The sequence below is a fragment of the Narcine bancroftii genome, unplaced genomic scaffold (genome assembly GCF_036971445.1).
Source record: "Narcine bancroftii isolate sNarBan1 unplaced genomic scaffold, sNarBan1.hap1 Scaffold_162, whole genome shotgun sequence".
Classification (NCBI taxonomy): Eukaryota; Metazoa; Chordata; class Chondrichthyes; order Torpediniformes; family Narcinidae; genus Narcine; species Narcine bancroftii.
In genome coordinates, this window is record NW_027211897.1 from 744656 (window position 1) to 767198 (window position 22543).

General features: G+C 46.7%; 1 long non-coding RNA gene across 1 annotated transcript; it reads right to left on the reverse strand.

The window, feature by feature from the left end:
- Positions 1–2923: 2923 nt before the first annotated feature.
- Positions 2924–16161, reverse strand: LOC138750519 (uncharacterized). The gene is made up of 3 exons (XR_011349374.1): positions 15888–16161; positions 7483–7532; positions 2924–3227 (listed from the first exon to the last, which is right to left on the reverse strand). It is a non-coding gene; the product is annotated as an uncharacterized lncRNA (long non-coding RNA).
- Positions 16162–22543: the final 6382 nt, after the last annotated feature.

Sequence of the window (22543 nt, forward strand, 5' to 3'; positions counted from 1 at the left end):
ATATAATTCTGAAGATATTAAATCTATTTAATTTTTGAGGCGTTAAAAAGAGTTGATGGAAAAAATGATTTTGTACAAATCTGTAGGTAACATTAATAATTTGGTTGTAGCCCTCGGAGTTGAAGCTCTGCCTTGATTGAGGCTGGAAAAGTTCCTTTTATACAGTTGTAGTTCCCACCGTTGGGTTGATTGGCTGACATCAACCGCATTAATAACATAAGCGGGATTCCCGCTCGCGGGAACATTCTTGCATATGACTCCCCTTCTTCCCCAACCTGCTGTTGTTCTGTTAGCTGGGCAGCCTGGCCAACCCCAATTTAGGGCTGCCGGTCTTGTACTGCCCCAGCTTCCAACCGCGCTTGTTCCCGATGCTGGGGATCACATTAGTGAGTTATGCCGCTGTTTATTACCGCGTGTTGTGCCGGCCTGATCTCCGCACTTGTGGGCCACCATTATCTTTACATTACAATTTCCAATCATTTTGATCTATTTTTCTGCCCAAAACATTTTACCACTTTTATCTTGATTTTTGCAATTGTGTCTGAGAGTCTGTGAAAGCATTAGTGAGTACATGCGCATGCGTACATGTTTGTGCATGAGTTCATGAAAATGCAGGTGCACGTGTGTGTGTGTGTGTGTGTGTGTGTGTGTGTGTGTGTGTGTGTGTGTGTGTGTGTGTGTGTGTGTGTGTGTGTGTGTGTGTGTGTGTGTGTAATGGAGAGGCAGCGTCCAACACCAGGTGGTGCTGCTGTGCTCCTGTTCGGTGGACACCCTGGCTGCCAATCAAGTTCAAAGACTCACCCCAAGCCATCAAGGTGACCCTTGCGATTTGACCACCTAAATCACCAGGAGCTACAGTCCAGTCAGCCCAGCCTGACTCGGCCCTGACCTTCACCCAATTGGCCCAGGTGAATCACCTCGACTGACCCCTGCTGAGCCCCTGCACTTGGCTTCGAGCCATTGGCCACAGCAGCCTACGGAGCCCAGCCTACCTCGAGTGATTGGCCTTCCTAGCACTGCCCCCAGAATTAATAAGGATCATGTGCCCCTTGGGTCTGCCTCTTTCAACTCCTCATGGCTGGTAAGTAGCACCTTCCACACGAGGTTGGGGTGAGTTTCAAGGTCAGGTAGCAAGAGCCATGTCTGTACCGGTCAAGGGATGGGTGCTCATAGTATCACCTTGATACTATTCAAAGCCAGGATAGCAGAGGTCAGGAGAAAGACAGGAGTCGGACTTGGATGTGACGATTTCAGAAAGAAGCTGGTCAGATTGGTGTAAGGTCAGCAAGACATCAATTAGAAATGCAGGATATGGACTGGTTCAGTCTAATATTTTACAGCAATTCTATCATGCCCCAGAGAAATGATCTAAATATCAGAAATGTGTTTCAAATGTGGGAAGGAGATTTTATAGACATCAAATATAATATGGAGAAAAGGATTTATATAAATCGAAACAAAGGTGGAAGGAAGATTGAAATATACAAATTCATGAAGAAATAGGGTCAAGATTGTGTCAAGAGTGTTACAAAAACGATTAATGCCAGATATCAAAATACAATTCTCCACATCAATTCTGCTGTATTCCATATAAATTAAATGGACTTGTCTCCAATTATTCGGATAAATATTTTCAATGTAATCGAGTGATCAGGACTTTTTTTTCCATTCGTTTTGGACCTGTGTAAAAGTGGAAGAATTTTGGAAGGATTTCAGTATATTATTAGGACAAATTATGAAGATAAAAATACAAAAGGACATGAGAATATTTGTGCTTGGTCATATATATGAAGCAGAATCAAAACTGAAGTTGGATAAATATCAAACAAACTTTCTGAGTTCAGCCATAGCAGCAGTGAAGAAATGTGCAGCACTAACGTGGAGAGCAGAGAGTTTTGTAACGAGGGATGGGACATTGAAATGAAAAACGGTGTCACGTTAGAAAAAAAATGAGTTCTAGTTGAAGGAATCAGATCGGGAACGGTACATGGATATGGCAAATAAAAGTCCATCCACATCCTCCACATCACCCACTCCTCTTAGTTCATGGTTAATAATTATTTGCTAGAAAATCAAATAACTCTGGGAATAATAGCAACTATATAGATTGAGGTGGGTTTCTCTTTCTTTTCTTTGGGGAGGAGGAGGGAGGGGGTGGGAAGAAAATAGATTAAAGGTTTGGGATCATATTGTACTCTGTTGTTATAAGATATTATCTTTATTGAGTTAATCCTTGTATTGATGTAAATAATAAACAAAAAAAGATGTGGGACAGAGACAGGAACTTTTTGACAGGCCACATGGTTGTGTGTGAAGGTGAGGCCATTTTGGCAAGACATCACCGAAAAATTAGCCAGGATAACAGGAGTGGCTTTCACGGGCGGCCCAGAGTGCTACCTACTCGGTAATGTTATGGACGTCAGCAACAAATTGAACAAATATACAATCTCATTGATAAAAATAGCATTGGCTGGAGCAAAGAAAAGTGGCGCGATCACTTGGATGTCAGACTCCCCTCTACTTATCGCAGAATGGACGGCAGAAATGGACAGCTGGAAACCCATGGAAACAAGTCACATCTCACTTAAAGAACAAATTTGTAAAGATCTGGCAGCCAGACCATGACCACATTGAGGCCGAAATACAGTCATAAAAAAGAAAAAGGACAATAAATGCAACTATTATATTTATTTAAGTGTGGTTTCCCCAATTGGATACTATATATTTAAAAGATATATCAACTCTGATGGTGAGTGGATTCATTTGTTTGGAAGTGGGGAGGGAGGGAGGGACTGTTTGGCTTTTGTTGGTTGTTTGTAAGAAAAAGTTTCATATATTATGATGTTGAAATATTTATTAAGGATATTTTTGAAAAAAATCATAAATAAATATGTTCGTCCCCAAGGGCTGAAGCGGGCCTCTGGTGGTCAAGGAGGCTTGACGTGCCCCGTAGCTCCCTGCGGACGGGGATGATTGCCCGGTCAGCATTGTCCAGGGCTGGAGTGTGGCGTGGAGTGGTGGGTGCTCCTGCTGGTGCCAGGTCCCTGGTTGAGATGGTGTCCTCCCTGCCACTGCCGAACCTAACGTAGGTGTAGTTGAGGTTCACATGTAGGAGGAAGACCTGCTCGACCAGGGCTTCGGCCTTGTTTGTCCGTATGTCCTTACGCAAGAGGACTGGTCTCGGGAACATGAGCCATGTTGGGTGGAACATTCCAGATGCCGACTTCCTGGGGAATGAGAACAGACGTTCATGAGGGTCTCATTGGTAGCCGTACACAGCAGTGACCGAATTAAATGGAGCGCCTCGGGCTGGGCATCCTGCCAGTACTCAATGGCCCACCCTTTCGACTTGAGAGCAAGGAGGACTGCCTTCCAGACTACCCTATTTTTGTGTTCAACTTGCCCATTACCTCTTGGGTTATAACTTGTCGTGTGTCTGGTCGCGATACCCTTCGCTGTCAGGTACTTGTACAGCTCGTCACTCATGAAACTAGACCCCCAGTCACTGTGGATGAAAGGTGTGTAGCCAAACATGGTGAAGATCTGCCCCAGGGCCCTGATGACGGTGGCTGTGGAGGTGTCCGTGCAAGGGATAGTGAAAGGGGAGTGTGAGTACTCGTCCACGACCGTGAGGAAGAAGACATTTTGGTTCGTGGAAGGCAGAGGTCCTTTGAAGTTCATGCCAAGACACTCAAAGGGCTGAGTGGCCTTTACAATATGGGCCTGTGGTGTACGGAAGAAATGGGGTTGACACTCTGCACAGACCCAGCAGGCCTCGGTCATGTCCTTGGCGTCCCTGATGGTATATGGCAGCATCCGGGACTTAATGAAGTAGTACAACCTGGTGACACCCGAATGGCAGAGGGACTCATGCAATGTCTGCAGCCTGTCATTGTGCATAGATGCACAGATCTGAGAGAGAGCATTTGGGGGGTCGTTAAACCTCCCGGGGAGGTACTGGATGTCGTAGCTGTAGGTTGCCAACTCGACTCTTCAGCGCAGGATCTTGTCGTTCTTGATCTTGGTCTTGTGGGTAGTGTTAAATATGAACGCCACGGCCCGCTGGTCCATGAGGAGAGTGAATCTCCTGCTGGCCAGGTGGTGGCACCAGTGGCGGACTGCTTCCACAATCGCCTGGTATGCTTTTCAATGGCGGAATGCCCTAGCTTGGAGCCGTGGAGGGTGCTAGACAAGAAAGTGATGAGGTGCCCCCCTTGGTTGAGGGTAGTGGTGAAAGATACCTCAGAGGCATTGCTCTGCACCTGGAATGGGGATTCCTCATCCACGGCCTGCATCATGGCGTCTGCGATGTCGTGTCTGATGCGAATGAAGGCTGCCTGTGCCTCAGGTGGGAGGGGAAAAGTTGTAGCTTGGGCTAGTGGGTGGACCTTGTCCAAGAAGCGAGGGACCTACTGCGAGTAATAGGAGAATAGGACAAGGCACCTGCAGAGGGCTATTAGCGTGTGGGGGAGAGGTAACTCCATTAATGGGCGCATTCTTTCTGGATCTGGGCTGAGGACACCATGGGCCATGGTGGCGAGGTGGGTGATGCTAAACACACACTTCTTCTTGTTGTAAGTGAGGTTCAGCTCCCCAGCCATCTGGAGGAATTTTTCCAGGTTAGCATCGTGGTCCTACTGGTTACGGCCGCATATAGTGACATTATCCATATACGGGAACGTCACCTTTAGCTTGTGCTGTCTACCTTGCGATCCATCTCCTGCTGGAAGATGGAGATCCCGTTCATGACCCCAAAGGGAACTCGGCAGAACGGGTACAGGCTCCCGTCTGCCTTGAAGGTGATGTAGGGTTTGTCCTTCAGGTGGATGGGGATTTGGTAATACGCCGACTTCAGGTCAATCATGGAGAAAACCTGGTAGCGGGCTATCTCGTTGACCATGTCAACGATCCTCGGCAGGGGGTAGGCATCCAGTTGGATGTACCGGTTAATAGTCTGGCTGTAATCCAAGGCTATTCTCGGCTTACTACCCCTTTCAACCACCAGGACTTGGGCTCTCCAGGGGCTGTTACTGGGCTCTGTGACACCTTCTACCAGGAGTCGCCGCACCTCCGCCTTGATGAAGTCTCTGTCTGCGGAACAATAGCGCCTAATTCTGGCACCAATCGGCTTGCAGCCTTGTATAAGATGAGGGAAGAGTGCCGGTGGGGTGATGCGAGAGGCCGAAGGTTGGCAGGACTGCTAGGTTGGCATACTGTGTAACGTGAGTGGAGGTTGGCGCCCGCGAAGGCAAGGGTGATACTTTGCATGTGGCAATGGAAATTGAGGCCCAGGAGGACTGAGACGCAGAGTTTGGGCATGACCAGGAACCTGAACCCTGTGTATGTCTCCCCTCCCACAGTAATATCGGCCAAGCAGCGCCTGAGGGTACCAACAGTCTTATTCTTGGCAGCGAGGGCGATCGAGCAGGTGGTGGGGTGGACTTTTAATGTCGGGGAGTGGGCCACACTCGGGATAATGAAGCTTTCTGTGCTGCCACTGTCGAACAGGCTCTTTGTTACCTGCCCGTTGACTTGCACGACCTTCATAGAGCTCCTGAGGTCATGAGGGATGTCACTGGTCGGAGTGGTGGCAGCCAGGACCATCTCAGGGTCAGAGACATCGCTCTCCGGTTATGGCATCTGGAGGCTTGTGGAGCGTCGGTAGGGTGTCCTAGTCATTGCTCGTGTTGACCACATCGACGTTGGTTATGGGGTGTGGCGTGCAGCAACTGATGGTGTCCGGAGTCATGGAGAGCATCAGCTGGGTGGCCTGAACATTACCTGTGTTGACTATGTCATTCTCATCATCATCGGGGGCCTGCTGTGTCGGCCGCTGCTTGGCCCAAGATGGCGGCGTCACATGGGTGCTTCCCCCAGCCATGTTCATTGTGTCGGAGGAAGTGACATCGTTGGGGCCGGTGGCAGTAACGTCATTATGTCAGCCAGAATTGATGTCACACCATGAGACAGAAGTGATGCTGGCGAGCGCTGTGGCTAGTCCAGGTACTCGGGGTACATGCTGCAATCGTCACTGGCAGAGCCAGATGCTGCACCGTCAGAGTTGTGGAAGGCAGAAGTTGTAGCGGGAAAATTGGCACCACCCCGCTCGCGTATGTGGAGGGGTCCGCGGGGAAGTGGGGAGGTCATAGAGGGCCACTGAGCTGCCGGCTGATTTTGAGAGCCACACTTTAGTAAAGTCAACTTTCTTGCCGCATCGGGAACAGTACTGGTTCCTAGCTGAGCAGTGTTGGCATGATAGTCAGTCTGACCCACACCAGGACCCACAGTACTTACAGGAATGCCGGGCACCTGATGCAGCGACGTTCTCCTCCACAGCTCGGTCTATGGCTGCAGCTGCAGTGTGAGAGGGCAATGAGGGAACAAGGGTGAACTTAGAATCGAAGGCTTCGATGTGCATTGCTGCAGTTTCCAGGTTTCAGAACACTTGCCCTGTCTTGGTCAGGGCGTAGACATTATCTTCCATCAGCTTCTGCTGGATGGCCCACAAGCGTAGCCCTCGGACGAAGGCGTCCCGGGTCAGCCTTCCCCGGGTTCAGCCAGACACGGTCGGGCCAACTCTCGCAGGTGTCCCAAGTAAGCCATCTCCCTGGGTTGCTCTGCTTGGGTGTTGAAGAGGTACCTTGGTCAGACCGCATTAATGGGGGTCTTGTACAATTTCTCAAAGGTGTCCATTGTGCTCTTGCACATGGAGCAGCCTTTGGTTGCCTGGAAGGCGTGGGGACCCATCTTTGACCGGAGTAGGACCGGCCTCTTCCGATCTGAGTCCAGGATGCCACCTGCATGCGCCTCGATGATTGCCTCGACCGCGTGCTGCCATATCTCAAAGCGTGTCTGGGCTTCTGGGTGGTGTGGGTCAACTTCGAAGCTCCCTGAGGAACAGGCATGGGAACATTTTGTGGATTAAATTGTGGTGCGCTGTTAGCCAGAATCAGATGCACACAAGGTAAAGACAGTACAACAGGCTTTAATCCACAAAGACTTCCACAGAGCCAGGCTGGGGGTAGCTGCAGTAACTCTGAGTGAGGCCTCGGGAGGCCAGCGCAGGGTTTTATCCTGGAGGGTGATTGACACCCAACCGGGTTGGGCTTGATCCCTTCAGGCCGACTGATTGACAGCTGACCAGGTGTTGTCCTGTCTCCTTGCACTTCTTCAGGTACAGAGGTTCCCCCTTGCAGTTGGCCGATGATGTACCACCACAAATTTCCATTCAAGCAAACTTTCCTTATGATCTCCTAGTGAGGGTCGCATGATGTAGTGAAGTGAGATGGACGCTGGCCCAGGGGCTCTCCAAACACAAACATTTTACATCTATTAAAAACCCCCAAACCCACTTTTGGTCAGACAGCTGCAGTATGGACCAGAGACCAAAGTCGAAGCAACTAGATTCAGCTATTGAGCTAATTCTGACAGTTGTCTGTCGAGACAATTATTTCCGGGAGAAAAAGGAGTCAAAATACTTACAAGTGATGAGGGAATGCTCCGGGATCAGCAGAATGACATAAAAAGTAAATCTGCAAGCAAAAACAACAAGGAATCAACGTGGAAACCTCCAGAACAGATCGAGGGGCCTTATGGTGATGAAAATGGCGGGGCCACTTCAAGGCCTGCCAGTGAAGTCGGAGGCCAGCCCACCTGACAGGAAAAAAAACTGCAAATTGATATTGCCTTTCTATAAGAAATCCATCTTCTCACACAGGAGCCTAAGAAACTGAGGAAAGAATCGATAGGACAGGTATTAACATCATCTGTTCACACCAAGGCCAGGGTAATCAATAACAACACTTTGAGAGACGATGATTGATCCACAAGGCTGATATGTATTAGTTGATGGTCAGATTTACTCAGAACCCTGGAGACTTTTAAATCTCCCACCACCTAACAGTGAAAATGATTCCTTTATTCAGAATATTTTTCTCAAGGTATCAGGGGACGACAAAATATACTTGGAGGGGGTGGCTTTAGTTTTTGCTTGGATCCTGTTCTGGACAAGTCACCTCGAGAATATCCCGAATAAAAGCAGGCAAAACTACCTTGGCTTTCCTGAAAGATTAAAATTTGACAGATGTGTGGAGGCCAATGCCTCCATTTTTCCTCGACTCGGATTGGCCTTTCTTTGTTATCAACACAGCAAATTCGGAGAACATTCGTCTGAATACTTATCTTGAACCTTTGACCCCGTCTATCTCGATGCCAGAAAAAACAACTAAGTCACAGAGATGGCGTTCGAACCCCACCCATCTTCAAAAACCAGATTTTGGCAAGGATGTAAGCGACCAGATAAAGTTATTCTGCGAGTCAAACTGTGCCTCCTCTCCCAATAGTTTTATATTTTATGGGGACAAACAATATCACAAACAAAAGGGATGAAGAAGAAATACATGGGAGAAATAGAAGAGCTGGAAACAAATTTGGAAATTGGAAAAGGAGTTCCAACAGTCTAGTTCCAAGGAATTTTTAAACAAAAAAAGCTCCAATAGGTCACATCCTTCTAGAGCTGAAAATGACCTGATGAGAGAAAGCCACATGGTCTTGTCCTGGCAACTGAGAACAGAAGAAAGGTGAAGGACAACTGATGCAATTCAAACTGGAGCAAGTTAACTCTCATATAATCCAATAGAAATTAATGACACAGATTTATACAAATTTATATCCATCAGAGCCACTCAAGAAGAAATTGAAAAGGACCTAGGCTCACTACAATCGAATAAATCACAAAGGGAAATGGTTGATCTCCTGAATTTTACAGAGAATTTTTCTTAAATAATACATCCCTACCATCATGGATGTTATTAACTTTGCATCTAAATTTCAAACTCTGCATCGTGGGGGCTGAGTGGGGGCTGAGTTTGCTGAAGTTCAGATGTGCTGGCTTGAGGTGGTTGATGGTGAAGGTCTCTTCCTTCGCATCGATATACAGCACATATGTCGATGCGTTGTGTCTGACTACTTTCTATGGCCACCCTTTGATCAAAAATGTACTCACAGGTCCCTGAAATTTTGGGATCCAAGTATTTGGCCTGGCTGTACAGAGGAGGCTGCAGAGGGGCTCAAGTTCCCGTCTTTCCTTTTGTTTTGTCATTGAGGCCGTCAGGTCCTCTGGATTCTTGGCAGCGGCCAAAAAATTCCTGGTATCACCATCTCGGCTGCTGAGGTGTTGAGGTCTTCTTTTGGTGCAGTGCGGATCCACAGGAGGACCCAGGTTAGCTCATCTGTCCAGTTCGGCCCTTCAAGCCAAAGCCATCAAGGCTGCCTTTAGGTGCCTGTGGAACCTCTTCAGCAACCTACTGGACTCAGGGTGGTACACCCTGGTATGGTGAAGCTGGCATCACAGCAAGTTGGCCAGTGCCGCCCAGAGTCCCAACATGAACTTTGTACCTCTATCAGAAGGCATAAACTCCAGGACTCATGTGACTCCCAGGTGTTAATCAGGTCTCAGTGGTTATATTAGACAGCTGGACTTCCTCTGGGAACCTCATGGAGCAGTCAATCATGGTGAGAAGATAACTCATCCTGCGGGAGACTGTTAGTGACCCTACTATGACAATATAGATGTGACTGAACCTATATCATGCTAGCTTGAATATCTGAGGGTGCCTTGACGTGTGTCTCGCTTTGGACGTCTGGCTGAGTGTGTAGGTCTTGGCCCAATGACAACTTGTTTTTGGAGGCTGTGCAAGACAAATTTACTGGCCACCATTTTGACAGTTCTGATGGCTGGGTGCCCCCGATTGTGCACCTCATCGAAAACCTGTCATTTCCACGCTGCCGGCACGATGGGGCAGAGTTTGCCAGTGGAGAAGTCGCAGAGCAGCATCTACTTACCAGGGTCAATGGCGACAGCCTCCAGCCTGAGCCAGGAAACTGCTGTCCCGTATGACACGAGCTCAGTGTCTTGCGGCTGTGCCCTGCTTAGGACTGCAGAGTCTATTCCCTGGGACAGACTCGATCGCGGGGTGGGACAGTGCGTCGGCCACAATGTTGGTTTTATCTACGACGTGTTGAATGTCTGTAATGAACTCAGACTCATATGAGAGGTTTCGCTGCTGCTTGGCCGACCATGGGTCCAACACTTTATGGAAGGCAAAGGTTAATGGCTTCTGGTTCATGAAGACCCTAAATTGTCTACCTTCCAAAAAATACCTGATGTGTCTGACTGCCAGGTACAGCAGAAATTGCTCTCGGTCAAAGGCACTGTATTTGAGTTTGGGTGGCCAGAGGTGCCTGCTAAAGAAGGTCATGGGCAGCCATTGCCCTTCGATGAATTGCTCCAGTGCGCCCCCTACTGCTGTACTGGAAGCATCTACTGAGAGAATGGTTGGCACCTCCGGCCTGGCGTGTACCAGAAGGGTGGTGTGGGCCTGTGCATCCTTGGCCCTCTGAACACCTCCAAAGCCTCATTGTCCCAGCTAATCTCTTTTTGTTTCTCCGCCATAAGTGCAAAAAGTGGGTGCATGATGTGGGCTGCTGTTGGTATGAATCGGTGATAAAAGTTAATCATACCAGTGAATTCTTGCAGTCCCTTTACTGTGGTGGGGGGGAGTTTGGGGAATCACCAAACAGCCTCTACCTTTTCAAGCAGGGATTTAGCTCCATGCCTATTGATTCGACCCTCCAGGAAGTCAAACATTTCCAGCCTGAACTGGCACTTAGTAAGGTTTATCGTAAGTCCAATTTCCTGCAGAGGTAAAATTCTACTGTGGTTGTCCTGTTGGGGCAGGGATAGTAACCACATGGCCTCCACCCTCCTGCCTGCTTTGGTACCATGTGCAGGGGGAGGCACATGGGCAGCTGTTCCAGCAAAATCTGCTCAAAGAGCAGACAAGTCCTGTGTCCCTCAGCAAGGGCGAGCATTTGGTTCAGGAGGGTGGATGGGACTCTGTCCGTGGGAACCCAAAGATGGGGGTTAATCGCTCCTTGAGGGTATTGTATTTACCTTGCTCTGGAGGATGCTGCAGGGGGTCGAAGACCCCTGCTGCCATGTCCTACTCGAACGAGCTCACCACATAGTAGTCACATATGTCCTTGGCGGTGATCTGGTAGAATTGGGCCTCGGTCTGTTCGAACCACACGTGTGGCTGTGAAGCCCAGAACATTGACAGCTTCAACTAAACTGCTTGAAGAGCCACCTGGTCCATCATCTGGCGGTTGCACCTGCCGGGGTCACCAATGAAGGATGCACGATACCCCGAAATGTGGAAAGAATGACACACACCCAAGAAGTCGAAGTTGAAGACACGTTTGTTGCACCGGCAGCTCTGCATATATTCTCTCCCGCTGCTGACGACAGGACTTACGAGACGACAGCGTCGGCCTTAGATTGGTGGGTGTTCCCTCCATTGCTCATTGCTTCCCGCCATGTGGGTTTTCACCTGGGACAAAGTTTTTTTGTCCCCGCGGACTCTGCGCAGTCACCACGTTCGTCAGCCATCTTGTGTACTGGATGGCGTCCTGGTTAGCAGATGGCAACACCCATATATTTTGTAAGAATATGGAGCCCATATTTACAAAGGGTGGGAGTGAATATTTAAATGAAGCTCTGACATTCCCTTTCTCTATAAGGCCTCAGTTTATGAAAAGGAATGTTAAAGTAATCGGCATTCCTCCTGGGAGTCCTTTGTCTTCATTTTTATTTTTCTTTTGGCAAGGGGATGGAGGGGAGATGGGGGTAGTGTATGAGGGGATTTTTTATTCTTTCTTTTAACTATGTATTTGATTTGAATTATTATTAATTGTGTGAATTCTTTGTGGTGTTTAATTTCTGAATAATATATATTTTTAAATGATCGGTCTTCTATCTACGGGACCAGGAGTGGCCGAGAGAAACACTGGGGACGCCCTCTGCCCAGCCCCACCCCAAATATTAATGTGATCTACCAGGATCGTTGACAAAATCATCGAAGACCCCTTCACCCGGCCAACAGCATCATCCAGCTATTCCCGTCGGGAAAGAGATCCAGGAACATCAGAGCCGGTACCACCATGCATGGAGAACGTGGAATGATTGATGAGCTGCTCATACAAATACTCCTCGACTCTGCTATTTATTCAACAATATTGAGTTATTTTTCTGGACGTGCTGCACGTGTATCATTTGTCTGTTGGTGCGAGGGCTTGGTTGTGTGTTTGCATGTGTTTACCCCAAGAATGCTGTTTCATCAGGTAGTACTTGTGCTATCCAATGGTAATAAATTTGACCTTGGTCTTTGGAGCGGGTGCAGAGGAGATTTCCTGGATCGGTGAATGTATCTCATGAAGCAAAGTTGACTGAGTTAGAGCTTTTCTCTTCCCCCCTCCCCCACCCAGCAAAGTTGACTTTATTCACAAATTATTTCCAAAGAGGAAGACCGTTCCAAGTCTTTTCACCTCCTCGTGTTGCATCCACATATTCCTTTCACTGCACATTGCTGCAAACAACTCTGATTAGCTTCATTGCCACCACTTTGATACCATGTAGTTATTGCCCCCTTCTGCTATTGGAGGGGTTCCCCTTGGCCTCAGCCCCTCAGTGCCTGGTAATGGGAGGATTATGTTCCATCTCGTGTTGGCTGTGTCAGCCTCCGTGCATCCATCAGCATGTACTCCTGCAGCCTGGAATGTGCCAATTGGCCACGGTCCCTCCCCGACATGTCCGCGTGCTCAAAGACCAAAAGGTTTAACATCGAATATGAGATGCACAGTACAAGCCCTTCGGCCCTCGATGTTGTGCCGACCGATGTATTCCTACCAAAATAAAAATAACTAACCCCTTCCTCCCTCATAACCCTCCATTCATCTTTCATCCACATGACTCAGAGCCTCTTAAATGCCCCTAGGTTTCAGCCTTCACCACCACCCTAGTTCTAGGACTCGTCCCATGTCCCTGACCTGGTACACAGACACTGCACCCCCTCCCCTTGTCACCCTCCTGCTTCCCCCACCCTGAGCCACTGGTGAAGATGGTTTCTGTCCCAACAGGTATTGGTGACCTCAGCCAGGGAGCAGATCTGGGAGACAAACCCCAACTGCACCGAATTCGGGTTCCCGCAGATCAAAGAACGTCCGTCGGCCAAGGTGAGTGACCCGATGGTGAACTGAAACTCCAGGGGTGGTCTCTGTCCTCCTGGTCCATTTCCAATACTGTCCCCTGTCACCCACCAGGCCCATCCCCAAAGCCCCCATTCCCCATCATGTCACTCCTCCCACCAGACCGATCCTCTCACTAGATCACCCATGATGGGGAATGGGCCTTTGGGGCAGGCCCAGCGGAGTGATGGGGCTTCAGGATGAGACCAGTAGGGAGGTGGGGGCTTTGGGGACCAGCTGGTGGGGACAATGGCTTTGGGGATGGACCTGGTGGGGATCAGGGGCTTTGGGGAGGGACCAATGGGGAATAGGATATGTGGGAGGACATGGTGGGCAAAAGGATTAGTGACAGAATGAGTGGGAATGGTATTGGGGATGGTCTCGGCGGGAGATGGGATTTTGTATGGACCCAGCGGGGATGCGATTGGGAATGGATCAGGTGAGGGACGGTATTGGGTTTTGGGGTCCTTTGGGCTCATACTACCCCCTCCAGCCATGTGCCTCCCGGAACTGGGGGTCTCTGTGCTGCTCCCTGTCTCTGGGGATGCGATTGGGAATGGATCAGGTGAGGGACGGTATTGGGGTTGGACCCGGTGGGGGACGGGATTTGAGACAGATCTGGCAGGGGACAGAATAGGGGATGGACCCGGCGGGGATGATGTTGAGGATGGACCCATTCAACTCACATTGCATTGTCAATCTCATGGCTTGTGGGAAGAAGTTATTTCCCTGCCTGGCAGCCTGATTTTGTTCCTCCATATCTACTTCCTGATGGTAGTGGGTCAAAGATGCCATGTTCTGGATGTCTGCGAGTCTATTTACAGGCCCCATCCCTGCAGACAATCAGAAGGTCCTTGCCTCGAAGTCCCATCCATGTGGCCTCTCCCTCAGCAATCCCTCGTCGGAACACAACTACCCCCTCCTACCTACCTCTGCCAGCCCTTACTATTCTCATCACAGTTCCAGGCACCTGTTATGTCATCTCTCGATGACCTGCGCCAGCTCTAATTTGGACCCTGGCCTCACCTAAACCAGTGGAATAACCAGTGCCTTCTCCCCTCGAAAGCCCAAGGGAATCTGCACCCTCAGCAGCGTCCTGCTGGCACACCATTGAATGCCCTCCATCCCCCTTCCATGGACTCCCTGCTGTTATCAAGCTCCTGTATGGACCCCACCCTGGCGAAACTATCCACATTTTCACTAATCCTTCTGCACCTCCAGGGAGTCTGGGTTGTGTTGGAGGACTGGTGGAGAATATCAGGAGACAGGGAGCAGTGTAGAAACCTCCAGCTCTGTGAGATGGGGAACAGTGCAGAGACCCCCAGCTCCCAGAGACAGGGAGCAGCACAGAGACCCCCAGTTCCGGGAGACACATGGCTGGAGGGGGTGGTATGAGCCCAAAGGACCCCAAAACCCAGCAGCAATAGACATTCACCAAGGCAAGCAGTTATTTAAACATAAGTTGTTTTTAATTATTTTTAAACATGAAAACAGAATCAAACTTTAACTTATCTATATTAACTTAACTAACCTTTATCCCCTTCTAAGTCTAAGCCCATGTGTGTGTGTGTGTGTGTGTGTGTGTGTGTGTGTGTGTGTGTGTGTGTGTGTGTGTGTGTGTATGATGTGTGTATAAATTTTAGAAAAGTTATTTGGTTCACAGTTCAATCTCACTTCTCATTCTTCCAAGTTCAATGGTTGTAGGCAATTCTGATACTGTGCACGGAATTGAACATGTATAAAGTTAACAAGGCTTTGCCACTCAGGAAAGTTCCGTAGGGTTTGCAGAGAGAGATTTGTTGGATCAGACACATAACCAGTTCACATGGTGGGAATCACTAACATAACAAGGTGATACTGTGTAAATTACTCACACAACATGTTTACACAATTGGACACACGAACATATTGTTTAGAATATGGGTTTCACTAAGGAAACAAGGTCAAATTTTGGGACACACATGATAAGGTCACACTGTGTAAACGACTCACGAAACAAGTTTACACTGAGGAACTCACTAACATGAAGTTTACAATGTGGGATTCACAAAGTGAACAAAATTGTACTGTGCAACTCTATCACATGACAAGTTTACACTGTGGAACTGACTCACATAACACGGTTACACTGTGGAATTCACTCACATAACAAGGTTATACTGTGGAACTCATTCACCTAAATAGGTTACACTGAGGAACTCACTAACAACATTTTCAATTTCAAATTTAGCGAAATTACAAGGTATCACTGTGAAACTCAGACACATAACAAGTTTACACGGTGGGAATCTGAAACATAACAATGTCACACAGTCAAACTTACTCCATACCTATGTTACAGTCTGAGGCTCACTAACTAGACAGGTTGACACTGTGGAATTCACTTCCATAACAACGTCACACTTTCAAAATCTCTCATATAACAAGGTCAAATGGTAGGACTCACTCACACTGTGGAACACACTCACCTAAAAAAGTTGCACTGAGGAATTCACTAACATAACATTTTTAAAATCGAATTTAGCAAAATTATAAGGTTACACTGTGAAACTGACTAACAAAATGTTTACACGGTGGGAATCTCACACATAACAACGTCAAACTGTCAAACTCACTAACATACCAATTTTACACTCTGAGATTCACTAACTAGAGAGGTTGACATTGTGGAATTCACTTCCTGAACAACATCACACTTTTAAACTCACTCACATAACACGGTTACACTGTGGAACTCACGAACAAAACATTTTCAATATCGAACACCAGTGATATAACAAGGTCAGAATGTGGGACTCACTCACATAACAAGGTTAGACGGCAGGTAAAAATCACATCACATGCTCATTCTGTGGAACTCATTCACATTGTGGAATCCCCCTCAATAAGAAAGTTAAACTGTGGAAATCTCTCACATAATAAGTTTACAATGTGGAACTCATGACCTCAGCAATGTCACACTGTGGAACTGATTCACATAACAAGGTCAAACTGTGGGACTCACTCACGTAACATTTACAATGTGGGATTTAGCGAAATTACAAGGTAACACTGTGAAACTCACCCACATAGCAAGTTGACACAGTGGGAATCTCACATATAACAATGTCACACTGTCAAACTCACTCCATACCAATGTTACACTCTGAGGCTCACTAACTAGACAGGTTGTCATTGTGGAATTCACTTCCATAACAACGTCACATTTTCAAACACTCACATACAACAAGGTCAAGTGGTGGGACTCACTCACACTGTGGAACACACTCACCTAAAAAAGTTGCACTGATGAACTCACTAACATAATATTTTCAATATCGAATTTAGCAAAATTACAAGGTTACACTGTGAAACTCAGACACATATCAAGTTTACATGGTGGGAATTACTCACGTAACAAGGTCACACGTTGTAAATTACTCACACAACAACTTTACACTGTGGGACACACAAACATATGGTTTAGAATAGGGGTTTCACTAAGTAAACAAAATTATACTGTGCAACTCTCGCACATGACAAGTTTACACTGTGGAACTGACTCACATAACACGGTTACATTGTGGAACTCACTCAGCTAAAAAAGTTGCACTGAGGAACTCACATAACTTTTTCAACATTGAATGGAGCAAAATTACAAGGTTACACTGTGAAACTCAGACACATAGCAAGTTGACACGGTCGGAATCTCACACATAAAAATGTCACACTGTCAAACTCATTCTATACAAATGTTACACTCTGAGGCTCACTAACTAGACAGGTTGACACTGAGGAATTCACTTCCATAACAATGTCACACTTTCAAACTCTCTCATATAACAAGGTCAAATGGTGGGACTCACTCACACTGTGGAACTCACTCTCCTAAATAGGTTACACTGAGGAACTCACTAACATCACATTTTCAATGGTTCCATAACAACGTCACAATTTCAAACTCTCTCATATAACACAATAGACAATAGGAGCTGGAGTAGGCCATTTGTCCTGTCGGGCCAGCACCGCCATTTTAGATCATGGCTGATCATTACCATCAGTACCCCTTTCCAGCCTTATCCCCATAACCCTTAACTCCGTTACCCACAAGAGTCTTATCTAACTCTCTTTTGAACATAGTCAGTGAATCCGCCTCTACCACCCTCTGTGGCAGAGCATTCCACAGATTCACACTTCTCTGGGTAAAAAAATGCTTTCTCATCTCCGTCCTAAAGGGCCTACCCTGTATTCTTAAACTATGCCCTCTAGTCCTCGTCTCCCCCATCATTGGGAACAAGTAATCAGACTTCACCTTGTCTATCCCCCTGATGATTTTGTATACCTCAATCATGTCCCCCCTCATCCTTCTAAACTCCAATGGATACAAGTCCAGTTTTTCTAGCCTTGCTGCATATGACAACCCTGCCATCTCTGGAACTAACCTTGTAAATCTGCGCTGCACACCCTCTATAGCTAGTATGTCCTTCCTCAAGTTTGGAGACCAGAACTGGACGCAATACTCCAGGTGGGGTCTCACCAGGGCCCTGTATAACTGCAGAAGGGCGTCTCTGTTCCTATACTCCAATCCCCTCTTTATGAAAGCCAACATTCCATTTGCCTTCTTCACAGCTTTCTGAACCTGCATGACACTGAGGAATTCACTTCAGTGACCGGTGAACAAGTACACCCAGATCCATTTGCACTTCCCCACTCCCTAGCTTGTTTCCATTTAAATAATACTCAGCTTTCCTATTACTTCCCCCAAAATGAATAACCTCACATTTGTTCACATTGAAATTTATCTTCCATTTAGCCGCCCACTCCTCCAGCCTGTCCAAGTCCCTCTACATTTTCCTTACATCCTCCTCACACCCCACACCGCCACCCAGTTTAGTGTCATCTGCAAATTTGCTCATGTTATTTATAATCCCCTCATCCAAATCATTAACATAAATTACAAACAACTGAGGACCCAACACCGATCCCTGAGGCACTCCACTCGTCACATCCTGCCATTCTGAAAAAGACCCATTTACTCCAACCCTTTGTTTCCTATCTCTTATCCAATTTCCTATCCCTGTCAGCACCTTACCTCCAATACCATGCTCCCTGATCTTGCCCACTAGACTCCCGTGCGGTACCTTATCAAAGGCCTTCTGGAAGTCCAAATACACCACATCCACTGTCTCTCCCGAGTCCACCCTCTTTGTCACATCCTCAAAAAATTCCAGAAGGTTAGTCAAGCATGACTTACCCTTAAGGAATCCATGCTGACTAGCCCTTATACTATTATTACTGACTAAGTGTTCTGCTATTTCTCCTTTTATGATGGACTCCAATATCTTCCCCACCACTGATGTCAGGCTAACCGGTCTATAATTTCCCGTTTTCTCCCTCCATCCTTTCTTAAAAAGCGACACCACATCAGCCACTCTCCAATCCTCAGGGACCTTTGGAAAATGTTGACCAGTGCCTCCACAATTTCCATAGTCAAATGGTGGGACTCACTCACACTGTGGAACACACTCACCTAAAAAAGTTGCACTGAGGAACTCACTAACATAACATTTTTAAAATCGAATTTAGCAAAATTACAGGGTTACGCTGTGAAACTCAGGCACATAACAAGTTTACATGGTGGGAATCAATCACATGACAAGGTCACACTATGTAAATTACTCACACACGTTTACACTGTGGGACACACTAACATATAGTTTAGAATATGGGTTTCACTAAGTAAACAAAATTATACTGTGCAACTCTCTCACTTGACAAGTTTACACTGTGGGACTCACTCACCTAAAAAGGGTACACTGAGGAACTCACTAACATCACATTTTCAACATCGAATTGAGCAAAATTACAAGGTTACACTGTAAAACTCAGAGACATAACAAGTTTACATGGTGGGACTCTCACATAACAAGGTCACACTGTGTAAATTACTCAAACAACAAGTTTACACTGTGGGACACACTAACATATAGTTTAGAATAAGGGTTTCACTAAGTAAACAAAATTATACTGTGCATCTCTCTCACATGACGTTTACAGTGTGGAACTGACTCACATAACACGGTTACACTGTGGAATTCACTCACATAACAAGGTTATTCTGTGGAACTCATTCACCTAAATAGGTTACACTGAAGAACTCACTAACATAACATTTTCAACATCAAATTTAGCGAAATTACAAGGTATCACTGTGAAACTCACTTACATAACAAGTTTACATGGTGGGAATCACACACATAACAATGTCACACAGTCAAACTCACTCTATACCAATGTTACACTCTGAGGCTCGCTAACTAGACAGGTTAACACTGTGGAATTCACTTCCATAACAACATCACACTTTCAAACTCTCTCATATAACAAGGTCAAATGGTGGGACTCACTCACACTGTGGAACACACTCTCCTAAAAAATTTGCACTGAGGAACTCACTAACATAACATTTTTAAAATCGAATTTAGCAAAATTACAAGGTTACACTGTGAAACTCAGACACATAACAAGTTTACATGGTGGGAATCACTCACATAAGGTCACACTGTGTAAATTACTCACACAACAAGTTTGTACTGTGGGACACACTAATATATAGTTTTGAATATGGGTTTCACTAAGTAAACAGAAGTATACCGTGGAACTCGCTCACGTGACGTTTACACTGTGGAACTCATTCACATAACATGGTTAAACTGTGGAACTCACTCACCTAAAAAGGCTACACTGAGGAACTCAGTAACATAACTTTTTCAATATCGAATTTAGCGAAATTACAAGGTTACACTGTGAAACTCAGACACTTAACAAGTTTACATGGTGGGAATCACTCACATAACAATGTCACACAGTCAAACTCACTCTATACTGTGAGAGATGAGGAAACTTGACATCAAAATATGAAAGATGGGGAAACTAGTGCAGACATGTGGAGTGATGGATTAAACCAGTTTGAACAGGCTAAGCATGGAAATTAGAATGCCGGAAGCAGAGTCAGCCTATGTAAGATAAGAATCTTCTAGTCTTTTGGACAGGATCAGTGAGCCCACCGTATGAATAAGATAAGGAAAGGTAAGGAATAATAGAATGTAGGAAGTTGAGATAGTCTGGATGAGATAAGGGTCTCCTAGCCCTAGACAGAAGTACCAAGTTCTACATATATAATTCGTAAGCCATACACAGATTTATCAAGTATTGCATATTAAATTAGTAAACCTTAGACAGGATTAGCGAACTCTGCATAGAAGGGACTGTAGCTCTGAGAGTCGGAAAGGTGTGAATGGGGATAAGGGCAAGGTTGTGAATAAGGACAATGAGGATAATGACATGAGAAGACACTGACAGGATAACCCCTGGTCCTCCAAGTTCACAGAAACTGCACGTAGGCAGGAAGGATTGCCTATGCCAAACCCATCCTGGAGGCAGAAGAATGTAAGGGGGTGGGTATTCTGATACTGAAATTCACTGTATAAAAGTTGGGTGAGCCCCAGTGTATGTGTGTATTCCCAGGGTAAGGGGAAGCACCCAACTTTGCATTGTTGTTATAATAAATGTTCTTTGTTCTCAATTTTTGTCTCGAGCAATTTCTGTTAAGGTACTTCTTTTTCTAACAAATGGGGGTTTGTCCGGGATCACACTCCCTCCACTGACAGAGTGCCCGACGACGGGGGTAGGTGCACCCCAGTTGATTCAGCTGGACTCACGGACGACGGGTGGCTAGTCAGTGGAAGAAATGAGTGATATCCGAGAAGAGCCATTGAGAACAAACGACGGGAGAACGTTAAGGAAGCGCGATAAGTATAGCTACTGGATCTGGTAAGAGAAATTTTTATACCTGTCAGTATGGCAGGTATGGGCAGTAAGAAAGAGAATCCTAGTGAAGGATTGGATGATCAGATAACCAAACAGAGTCCGTTAGGTGTAATGTTATCTGACTGGGGTTCGGGGAGAACCCGGGGAAAAGACAAACTTATCATGATTAAGTACTGTTGTCTGGAATGGATTAAAGGCCCTATTAAAGGGTGCTCGCTATATTGGCCGAGGCTCAGATACGAGGATGACTGGATGTGTCAGGAACTTAACATCTGGCTGTATAAGAATCAAAGGCGGAATATGCCGCCTGCTGGCTCAGGGGATCGGTTGATCAACTGGTCCTGAGCGAAAAGAGAAGTGAGGACAAGAGGGATGAGGAACCCCTTGTACCTGAGACGCAAGGATGGGATGTGTTACATTCCTTTCCTCCACCCTATGCCCCTCCTTTACCAGTTCCTATCTATCCCCCCCTCCTGTGCTCTACCCTTCCGCACCTTCCCCTCCTCCCCTGCAACTAACAAAAGGAGAAGAGAATAGGGGTGGCTTGTTAACCCGTTCGCAAAGTATTAGATTGCCTATGAGAGACAGAGGCAAGGTTAGTTTTGAGCAGAGTGAGAACCTACTGGAAGAAAGGGCAGGATACTGTGAGTCAGTTTCTGAAGAGCAGGATTTCAGAAATAATAAGCTATAAGTTAGCTGGATGAGACCCCTGCAGGAGGTTCCCGTGGGAGGGGGTCTTGGTTTTGTAAATGTGCCCTTGACCAGTACGGAGGTGTGTAATTTTAACAGGGAAATGATTTCCCTGATAGAGGATCCCCAGGGATGCGCTGAACAATTAGATCAATTGTTAGGACCGAATATATATACATGGGATGAATTAACGGCTATATTTAGGACTCTGTTTACCCTGGATGAGTGTGGAATGATTCGCCAGGCAGGGATTAGAGTCTGGGATCGGGATCACCAAGGGGGACCTGGAGAAGCTAAGTTCCCCTTGGCTAGACCTAATTGGGATAAAAATACCAATGATGGTCGGGTATTAATGGAAGAGTATAGGGCTAATCCGATTAAAGGAATCAGGGAATCTGTTCCAAACGGACAGAACTTTAAAAAGGCATTCGAAATTCCTCAGGGACCCGACGAGACCCCCTCGGCATTTTTGAATAGATTGCGTGCGGCTATACAGCAATATGAGGGTCTGGATATAGAATCCCCAGCAGGGGAACAATTAGAATTAACGAATTTCGTTACAAATTCAGCCCCAGACATAAGGAGGAAATTACAGAAAACTGAGAATTAGCATGAGCAGGGAATAACCCAGCTTCTACAAATTGCGCAAAAAGCCTTTATACAGAGATCTGAGGATAAGCAGAAGGAAAAGGCTAAGATTTTAATGCAGGCATTTAAGGGAGCTGTGGAGGGACAGCAAGGAAAAGGTAGGGACTTTGTGCCAGCTCCTGGGCATTGGGAGGAGAGCCAGGGGTGGGGAAATAGGGTCCAGAGTAGAGGAAGGAGTAGAGGAGGATTCCGGGGACGCCAACCATTCCCGGGACCCCGGGGAGACCCAACTAGGAAGTGGGAAGTGGGAACAATGGTCTGCTACTATTGTAACAAGGAGGGACACTTCAAGAGAGAGTGCCCCATGCGAGCC